Source organism: Arachis ipaensis, chromosome B03 (assembly GCF_000816755.2).
Source record: "Arachis ipaensis cultivar K30076 chromosome B03, Araip1.1, whole genome shotgun sequence".
Taxonomy (NCBI): domain Eukaryota; kingdom Viridiplantae; phylum Streptophyta; class Magnoliopsida; order Fabales; family Fabaceae; genus Arachis; species Arachis ipaensis.
In genome coordinates this window covers 102,979,001-102,989,108 of record NC_029787.2, presented here as the reverse complement: position 1 = coordinate 102,989,108, position 10,108 = coordinate 102,979,001, and positions in this window count along the sequence as shown.

Sequence of the window (10,108 nt, the reverse complement as noted above, 5' to 3'; positions counted from 1 at the left end):
TAATATAGTTAAATAATAATTATATGCGTCAATGCTATTTGATAAAATTTCATTATATGTATTTTGTATTAGGAGTAATATTTCTTAATTTGAGAGTAACTCTTTTAATTTGAGGTGGAAAAAATCACACTATTTTTCTACTTGGTATGCTTAAGTTTCATATGGGTTTTGCTAACAAAGACACTTATTTCACATTTTTTTTAAGTTTTTATTCACCTTTTATATAAAAATACTTTGAAAATTTTAAAATGCTTAATCTTTCAATACAAACTTTCTACGGTTACTCCTCATGCAAGAAAAAAGTCTAAAATTTTGTATTATTTGTGCCACTTATAAATAATTACAAGTTAATAAAGAATTAATTAATGTATTTTGTTATAATATAATGTGAATGTCTTGGTTAATAAATAATTAATGTATTTTATCACTTATAAATAATTACAAGTTAATGCACATGTTTATCACCAAACTATATTCTAATATTAGTTAAATTTGGCTAATTCATTTATAATATATTTTATATTTTTATATTTTGAATTGATGAATAACTTTAAATAAGTCAAACTCATCATATTCATAACACACCAAATAAGAAGTAAGTGAGTATACATTAATTGATGTTGTTTTGAATAATACTAGTATATCTATCTGTTACGGTAGGTAACCGGAGATTAATGGGATGGATGGCGTTGGTTGGCCCAATCGTCTGAGGAAGGAAGCCTTTGAGAGGGTGGTGCACGAAATTGTGATGTCCAGGCTCGAACAATCCCTGGCAACGTGAGCAACTTGGTACGCGTAATCGTGATTACACTTCAATTATGTAAAATTCATGGCTCTTTCTTTCCCTGGCAATGGCGCCAAGAACATGGTGCCAATACCATGGTTCACAACTTCGATACAACTAACCAGCAAGTGCACTGGGTCGTCCAGTCAATGGCTTCATCTTTTCCTCTCAGTGAATAATATGCTCACGCATCCTGTCACGGCACGGCTATTCATCTGTCGGTTCTCGATCATGCTGGAATAGGATTTACTATCCTTTTGCGTCTGTCACTAACACCCTGCAATCGCGAGTTTGGAGCTCGTCACAGTCATTTATTCATTGAATCCTACTCGGAATACCACAGACAAGGTTTAGACGTTCCAGATTCTCTTGAATGCCGCCATCATTCTAGCTTACGCCACGAAGATTCCGGTTAAGAGATCTAAGAGATATTCATTCTAGCTTATTTCATGTAGAACGGAAGTGTTTGTCAGGCACGTGTTCATAGGGGAGAATGGTGATGAGCGTCACACATAATCATCACCTTCATCATGTTCTTGGGTGCGAATGGATATCTTAGAAGCGAAATAAGATGAATTGAATAGAAAACAGTAGTACTTTGCATTAATCTTTGAGGAACAACAGAGCTCCACACCTTAATCCATGGAGTGTAGAAACTCTACCGTTAAAAATACATAAGTGAAAGTCCAGGCTTGGTCGAGAGGCCAGCCCTCAATTGTGATCTAAGATAGCATACAACTGATCAAAGATACCTAATACAATAGTAAAAGGTCCTATTTATAATAAACTAGCTACTAGGGTTTACATGAGTAAGTAATTGATGCATAAATCCACTTCCTGGGCCCACTTGGTGTGTGTTTGGGCTGAGCCTGAGTGTTGCATGTGTAGAGGTCCTTCTTGGAGTTGGACGCCAGCTTTTGTGCCAGTTTGGGCGTTCAACTCTGGTTTTGGCTCCTTTTCTGGCGCTGGACGCCAGATTTGAGTAGAAAGCTGGCGTTGAACGCCAGTTTACGTCGTCTATTCTTGGCCAAAGTATGAACTATTATATATTGTTGGAAAGCCCTGGATGTCTACTTTCCAACGCAATTGGAAGCGCGCCATTTCGAGTTTTGCAGCTCCAGAAAATCCACTTTGAGTGCAGGGAGATCAGAATCCAACAGCATCAGCAGTCCTTCTTCAACCTCTGAATCTGATTTCTGCTCAAGTCCCTCAATTTCAGCCAGAAAATACCTGAAATTACAGAAAAACACACAAACTCATAGTAAAGTCTAGAAATGCGAATTTAACATAAAAACTAATGAAAACATCCCTAAAAGTAACTAGATCCTACTAAAAACATACTAAAAATAATGTCAAAAAGCGTATAAATTATCCGCTCATCAGAGGGTCTGCGCCTTGGGGCCTCCGTCCGACTTGTGAGTATGAATGAATGGGGGGTGGTACCTACAAAGACACTCTGATGCCTAAGTCAGCAAGAGTGTTAGCAGGTCTAGAGAGTATTGGGACTTAGAGATACCTGAGGGGTGTCAGTGTATTTATAGTGGTGAACCAATAACCACCGTTGGAGTAGTGCCACTTTTTTAGGGTGTTAACCGTCCCTTTATTTTAGGGAAGTTAAGATATGGCTCGTGGAAGTGGTTAGAGAGATTCTAGGGGCAGTTACTCATACAAATGAGCGCTTATCTGCTAGCTAACCCTCGTTCCTGACTTCTTTAGAGCAAGTCGTGGCGAGTACCGACTTCGTAGCGGCTGATTTGGTGAAGGGTGAGGTCAACCCTTTGGGTTGGGCCTTTTTACTTGGATCCTGGGCCTTAGCGTTGGGCCAGGATATGAACAGTGCCCCTACTCGAGCCCAATTTCTCTTTAAGATTTGGGTTCGAGTATACTACTCGGGATTGTAGCCGACTTGTTGGAAGACCAACGTGATGGTCCGAAACCGACGTGATTTTTCGTGACCTTTTGGTTCTGACAATTACGTCTAATCAAGCATCGCGTCTGTTAGGGATGTGCGTAGGGATTAATGGTCTTGGTAACGGTGCGTCTTTATTAATAACTGCCCCGTTTTTACCATTGTGCCCCTAACGTACTTATAAATACTTTCCCTCTCTTTCATTGTTTCGTTTCTGCAATTTTTCAAATTTCTCCTTCATTTCGTTCGTGTTGCATTCTTGTATCTTCGAAGGCTTTTGTTTCCTCCAACCCTCATTTCCAGATAAAGGTTAGTTCTTTTTGGAACATGCTTTTCTATTTGCATGCCTTTATTTTGTAGATAGGTTGGTTTGTAGACTTTAGTTCCGTATTCCCTCCCTTTAGAGACCGTGTTTTTGATTTTTCTTTTCTTTTTTCCCTTGTAGGTTTTTGTTACCTTTTTAAGAAAAAGAAATGGCTTCCGTAGATGTCCTTTCTCAGTGGGTTGATGTCACGGTCCTAGGGAGGAACCCTCGGTCGATACTGATTTTATCACCCACCTTCGTACTCACCACAGAATTTGTACTTCTGAGGAGAACGAGCCGAAGTATGAGTTGGTAGTCCCGGGTCCTGAAGATCGGGTTTGCTTTGGGAGGGCCAATGAGGCGGCCCCTCATTTTTTCTTTATGTATGAGTGTATGATCACCCGTTTGGGTGTTTTTCTTCCTTTTTCAAACTTTGAGATGTCTGTTTTGCATCACTGTCGAGTTGCCCCTACCCAGCTTCACCCCAACTCTTGGGGTTTTTTGAAAATTTATCAATTTATTAGCCAAGCTTTGGAGTTCCCGACCTCTTTGAAGATTTTTTTCTATCTCTTTCATATGACCAAACCCTTCAGTGGGCTGAACAATAAGCAACAGTGGGTGTCTTTCCGAGCCATACAGGGTCGGAGAGTTTTTACCCTTTTTGACGAATCCTTCCATGACTTTAAAAATTATTTTTTCAAAGTTCAAGCTGTAGAGGGTCACCACCCCTTTTTTCTGGATGATAATTCTTCTCCCCGCTTTCCTTTGTACTGGATGGAGGCCTCCCCCTGTGAGAAATATGGTCTAGATGACCTGGATGAGGTAGAAGCAGCCGTTGTGGGGTTCCTCCGAGAAGTGTGGGGGAGGGCCCCGTACTTGGACACTAAAAAGTTTCTCCAGGGGTCCCCGACCTTTGTCCAGGCACAGCTAGGTAGCTTTTATTTGTTTGTTAGATTACCGACTTGTCTGATTGACCTTCCCGACTTGTCTTAATCTATTATCTATTGTTTTTTCAGAGATGGCGAAGGCAAACGCTCAGGAGTCTTACCAGAGAGTCCAGGAGGCTAAAGCAAGGTCTCGCGCCAGGACTGGTGGCGTCAGGGCGGTTATCTCTTCTCCTCCTCCTCCTCGAAACGTTGGGACTCCTTCCCAGCCCATTGTGATTTCTTCTTCTGCTTCCTCTCAGCCGCCCCCCTCTGCCCGACCTTCTCCTGAGCCAGAGAAGAGGAAGCGTAAGACCTTAGAGTCTGGCTCTTCTGGTGAGGTTAAGGCGGATGCTCTTGCATTCGTCCGAAAGAACATCTACCCCCATGCTCGTATAAGCATGGATGATGCTTCTGTTCGGCACTACCTTACCACTCTGGTTGAGGAGAGTCTCAAGGCGGCGGGGGTTTGCAGCAAACTCTTAGATATTTTTGAGAAGACTCCTCTCAACTCTTTAGGGATGACCTCGAGGGTTGAGGAGCTGGAAAGAAGGCTTCTTATGTATCAAGAGCAGGAGAGGGAGTTGAAGGAGGAAGTCGCCAAGTTGAAGGAGGATAGAGATAGCCTCCGGGAGAAGGAGAGGAAGTTGCAAGCCCAATGCAACATGGAGGTGGGCTTGAGGAAGACAGCACATGACAGCTACCAAAGTTTATTTGACGATCTTGTGTCTGTGAAAAATGATCTGCTGAATTCTCAAAAGGCCTATACCGAGTTGGAGGACTCTATTGCTGATGGAGCTGAGGAGGCTTGGAGGATCTTTAAGGAGCAGGTCGGAGTCATTGCTCCTGACTTGGACCTTTCTCCTTTAGATCCTGATAAAGTTGTCGTTGATGGTGCCATTGTGGATCCCCCTGTCCCCGTAATTATTTCCGAGTCAAAATTGAAGACTCGGGGGCAGAGGATCATAGAGTCCCCTCCTCGCCCTAAGGACGTTCCGAGTTCTTCTACTGTTCCTCCGACTTCCTCTTCATCTCCTATGGATGCCTCTCTTCCTGGTCCTAGCGGCGTTCTTCCTGACTCTAGTGGTGGTGATCCGTCTACTCTTCTTCCTAAAAAGTAATTTGTTGGCTATTTTGGGGGCCCGGCCTGTGGGTCCCCCATTTTTTAAACTTCTTTATTTGTGTTGGTGGTGATGTTCTGAACAATTTGTTTTTGGCCTTATAAGGCCGTAAACAAAATATTTAAAATACCCTTTTTTAATAAGGGTTTAAGTTAACAAAAAATAAATACCCTTTTTGGATAAGGGTTTAAGTTACCTTATGCGTGCATGCTTTTCTGATTGCGATTTTTTCGAATTCTCCTTGTTCTTTTCTGGAAAACCTTTTCTTTGGCTTGTCTGTCTTTCTGAACCTTTTAGTTTCAAGAATCTTTAGGACAGCCTTTTAATTTTTCTTGGTTTTTTTCCTATCTCTTTCGTTATTCCTAGTACTCAATTTTGTTTTATTGAGTTTTCATGACTTAGGTTATTTTTGCGATTCGTTTTCTATTTCTACTCGGTCTTTTCATTTCAAATTATGAGTCGGAATGTTTCCGAGTTTCTTACGATCACCTTTTATAACCTCTTTACACCGACTTGTACCTCGTCGTTTTATCCTGACGACCATCTAGGTCGGTTCATGGGATTTTCACGTTTTGTCGAGCTTAAGTCGGCGCGTTTCATAGAAAGAGAAAACAACAAAGGAATTTAAGAGATATTTGTAAAAAAGATCTTTATTAATTGGGGAGGTACTTTATTGCTGCTCCCTGATTTGTTGACTCCAATATCGTTTCTGATCAAGACCAAGTCACTTAAGGTGAATGCTCTTCGAATGACTTTTTTATTGTATCTTGTAGCCATCCTTTGCTTCAACGCTGCTTCTCTTATCTGGGCTTCTTCTCGGACTTCGGGGAGCAAGTCGAGCTCCTCTTTGTGCCCCTGTATATTTCCGATCTCGTCATGGAGAATTACTCTTGGGCTTTGCTCGTTGACTTCTATTGGGATCATGGCTTCTACCCCATAAACTAGTCGGAAGGGTGTTTCTCCAGTGGTGGATTGGGGGGTCGTCCTGTAGGCCCATAGCACTTGTGGGAGCTCTTCAGCCCAGGCTCCTTTTGCATCTTGTAGCCTTTTCTTTAGCCCTGCCAGTATGACTTTGTTGGCTGCCTCGGCTTGCCCATTGGCTTGCGGGTGTTCCACCGAGGTGAACTGGTGCTTGATTTTCATACTAGCTACTAGGCTTCTAAAGGTAGAGTCGGTGAACTGGGTTCCATTATCTATAGTAATGGAATAGGGTATCCCATATCTTGTGATGATATTTTTGTAGAGGAACCTCCGACTTCTCTGTGCGGTGATGGTGGCCAATGGTTCTGCTTCTATCCATTTTGTGAAGTAATCTATTCCCACTATCAGGTATTGACTTGTCCTGGCGCCTGGGGAAAAGGACCTAACAAATCCATTCCCTATTTCGCAAAGGGCCATGGAGAAGTAATGCTGATGAGCTCCTCCGGGGGAGCCACGTGGAAATTTGCATGCATCTGGCACGGTTGACACTTTTTCATAAATTCGGTCGCATCTTTCTGCAAGGTCGGCCAGTAGAATCTAGCTCGGATCACTTTCCTGGCTAATGACCTTGCTCCGAGATGATTTTCGCAGATCCCACTATGGACTTCTTCTAACACTTCGGTGGTTTTTGAGGTCGGTACGCACTTTAACAATGGTGTTGATATCCCCCTCATGTAGAGAATATTTTTCACCAAGGTGTAGTGTTGTGCTTCCCTCCGAATTTTCTTGGCCTCTCTTTCCTCTTTCGGGAGGATGTCGAATTTCATGTATTCGACCAAGGGGTTCATCCATCCGAGGCTTAATCCGACTACCTCAAGGACTTCTTGTTTGTCTTTTTCTTTTACTTCGGAGGGTTTCTGGAGAGTTTCCTGGATCAGACTTCTGTTATTCTCTCCTGGCTTGGTACTTGCTAACTTGGATAGGGCGTCTGCTCTGCTATTTAGATCCCGAGTTATGTGTTTGACCTCGGTTTCTGCAAAGCACCCAAGGTGTTCCAGAGTTTTTTCCAAGTACCTTTTCATATTTGGGTCCTTTGCCTGATACTCTCCACTTATCTGGGAGGTCACCACTTGCGAGTCGCTGTATATCATCACCTTTGTAGCGTCGACTCTTCCGCCAGCTTCAATCCAGCAATCAAGGCTTCATACTCTGCCTGATTATTTGAAGCTGAGAATTCAAATTTGAGGGAAACCTCTATTTGGGTTCTTCTTTCGTCCACCAATATTATGCCTGCACCGCTTCCTGTTTTGTTTGAGGATCCATCTACATAGAGTTCCCATGTAGTTGGTTTTTCCTCTTGGTCTCTTGCGTATTCTGCAATGAAGTCGGTGAGGCACTGGGCTTTAATCGCTGTCTGAGTTTCATACTTCAAGTCGAACTCGGAAAGCTCTATTGCCCATTGAACCATTCTCCCTGCAATATCCATTTTTTGGAGGATTTGCTTCATGGGTTGGTTTGTGCGGACTCTTATTGTGTGAGTTTGAAAGTAAGGTCGTAGCCTTCGTGAGGCTACTACTAAGGAGTAGGCAAACTTCTCTAGTTTGTGGTACCTTAGCTCAGGGCCTTGTAGAACTTTACTGATGAAATATACTGGGTGCTGACCGGCCTCGTCTTCTCTTATCAGGGCCGATGAGACGGCCTTGTCTGCTACATATAAGTATAGGACGAGGTCTTCTCCAGCTATAGGTCGGGTCAGAATAGGAGGTTGGCTCAAGAATCTTTTGAACTCCTGGAACGCCTCCTCGCATTCAGGAGTCCATTCAAACTGACATCCCTTTTCTCAATAAGGAGAACAGTGGGAGGGATTTTAGTGCTGATCCTGCCAAAAATCTGGAGAGGGCTGCAAGTTGGCCATTCAGTTGTTGGACCTCTCTTAAACAAGTCGGGCTTTTCATCTCCAGGATAGCTCTACACTTATCAGGATTTGCTTCGATCCCTCTTTGTGTCAGCATAAACCCTAGAAATTTTCCTGCCTCTACCGCGAAGGCACACTTTGCGGGATTTAGTCTCATCCCGTGTAACCTTATGGTGTCAAAGACCCGTGAGAGATCAGACAAGAGGTCGACTTCTTTTTCGGTTTTTACCAGCATGTCGTCGACGTATACTTCCATTAGGCTTCCAAGGTGAGAGGTGAACACCTTATTCATCAACCTCTGGTATGTGGCCCCTGCATTTTTCAGTCCAAATGGCATGACCACGTAGCAAAAATTAGCTCTGGGCGTGATGAATGATGTTTTCTCCTGGTCTGGCTCGTACATCGGGATTTGGTTATATCCCGAGTAGGCGTCCATAAACGACAAGTATTGATACCCCGAGCTGGAGTCCACTAGGGTGTCAATACTTGGCAGTGGATAAGGGTCCTTGGGACAGGCCTTATTTAAGTCGGTGTAGTCGACACACATTCTCCATTTGCCATTTTATTTTTTGACTAGCACTACATTGGCTAGCCATGTTGGGTACTTGACTTCTCTGATGAAGCCGGCTTCTAGGAGCGCTCGTACTTGCTCTTCTACTATTAGGGCTCGTTCTGGGCCGAGCTTGCGTCTCCTTTGTTGTACAGGTCGGGAACCCGAGTATACCGAAAGCTTATGGGTCATGAGCTCGGGATCTATCCCAGGCATATCGGAGGCCTTCCAGGCAAAAAGGTCGGAATTGTCTCTTAGGAGCTTGGTCAACCCTTGTTTTAGGGTTTCCCCTAGGTTGGCTCCTATGTGAGTATTTTTTCCTTCTTCTTTGCCGACCTGTATCTCCTCGGTTCTTCCTCTCGGCTGTGGTCGTAGCTCTTCTCTAGCTTTTGCCCCACCAAGTTCTATTGTGTGGACCTCTCTGCCTTTTCCTCTCAGGTTTAGGCTTTCATTGTAGCATTTCCTTGCCAATTTCTGATCTCCCCTCACCGTTGCTATTCCCGCTGAAGTCGGGAATTTCATACAAAGGTGGGGAGTGGATACCACCGCTCCGAGTCGATTGAGGGTAGCTCTGCCGATTAAAGCATTGTATGCTGACCCTACATCGATGACTATGAAGTCTATACTCAGAGTTTTTGATTTTTCCCCTTTTCCAAAAGTGGTGTGGAGGGGCAAAAATCCCAGTGGCTTTATTGGCGCGTCACCTAATCCGTACAAGGTGTCGGGGTAGGCTCTTAACTCTTTTTCATCCAACCCTAGTTTGTTGAAAGCGGGCTTGAAAAGAATGTCCGCTGAGCTTCCTTGGTCTACTAGGGTTCTATGGAGATGGGCATTTGCTAGGATCATAGTTATTACCACTGGATCATCGTGTCCAGGGATTATTCCTTGCCCATGTTCTTTTGTGAATGAAATGGTAGGGAGGTCGGATGACTCTCCTCCGACCTGGTAGACTCTCTTGAGATGCCTTTTGCGAGAGGATTTGGTGAGTCCCCCTCCCGCGAACCCTCCTGAGATCATATGGATATGTCTCTCCGGAGTCTGCGGTGGTGGGTCTCTTCTATCCGTATCATCTCGCTTTCTCTTCCCATGACTATCCGACCTTTCTATGAGATATCTGTCGAGCCGACCTTCCCTAGCCAGCTTTTCTATCACATTTTTAAGGTCGTAGCAGTTGTTTGTGGAGTGACCATATATTTTATGGTACTCACGGTAGTCGCTGCGGCTCCCCCCTTTTTTTATTTTTAATGGGTCTGGGGGGTGGCAGCCTTTCAGTATTACAAATCTCTCTGTATACATCCACTATGGAGACCTTTGGAGGAGTATAAGAGTGATATTTCCTTGGTCTATCGAGACCGAGTTCTTCCTTCTTCTTGGTTTCCCTCTCCCTCTCTTTTGTTGAGGGAGGGTGCCCAGGTTGCCAACTCAGGTCTCTTAGCTTAGCATTTTCCTCCATGTTGATGTACTTTTCAGCTCTTTCCTGCACATCACTTAAAGAGATGGGGTGTCTTTTGGATATGGACTGTGAGAAGGGACCTTCTCTAAGCCCATTGACTAACCCCATTATGACTGCCTCTGTGGGCAGGTCTTGAATCTCTAAACATGCTTTGTTGAACCTTTCCATATAGGCTCGTAAGGATTCTCCGACCTCCTGCTTTATTCCCAGGAGGCTTGGTGCATGTTT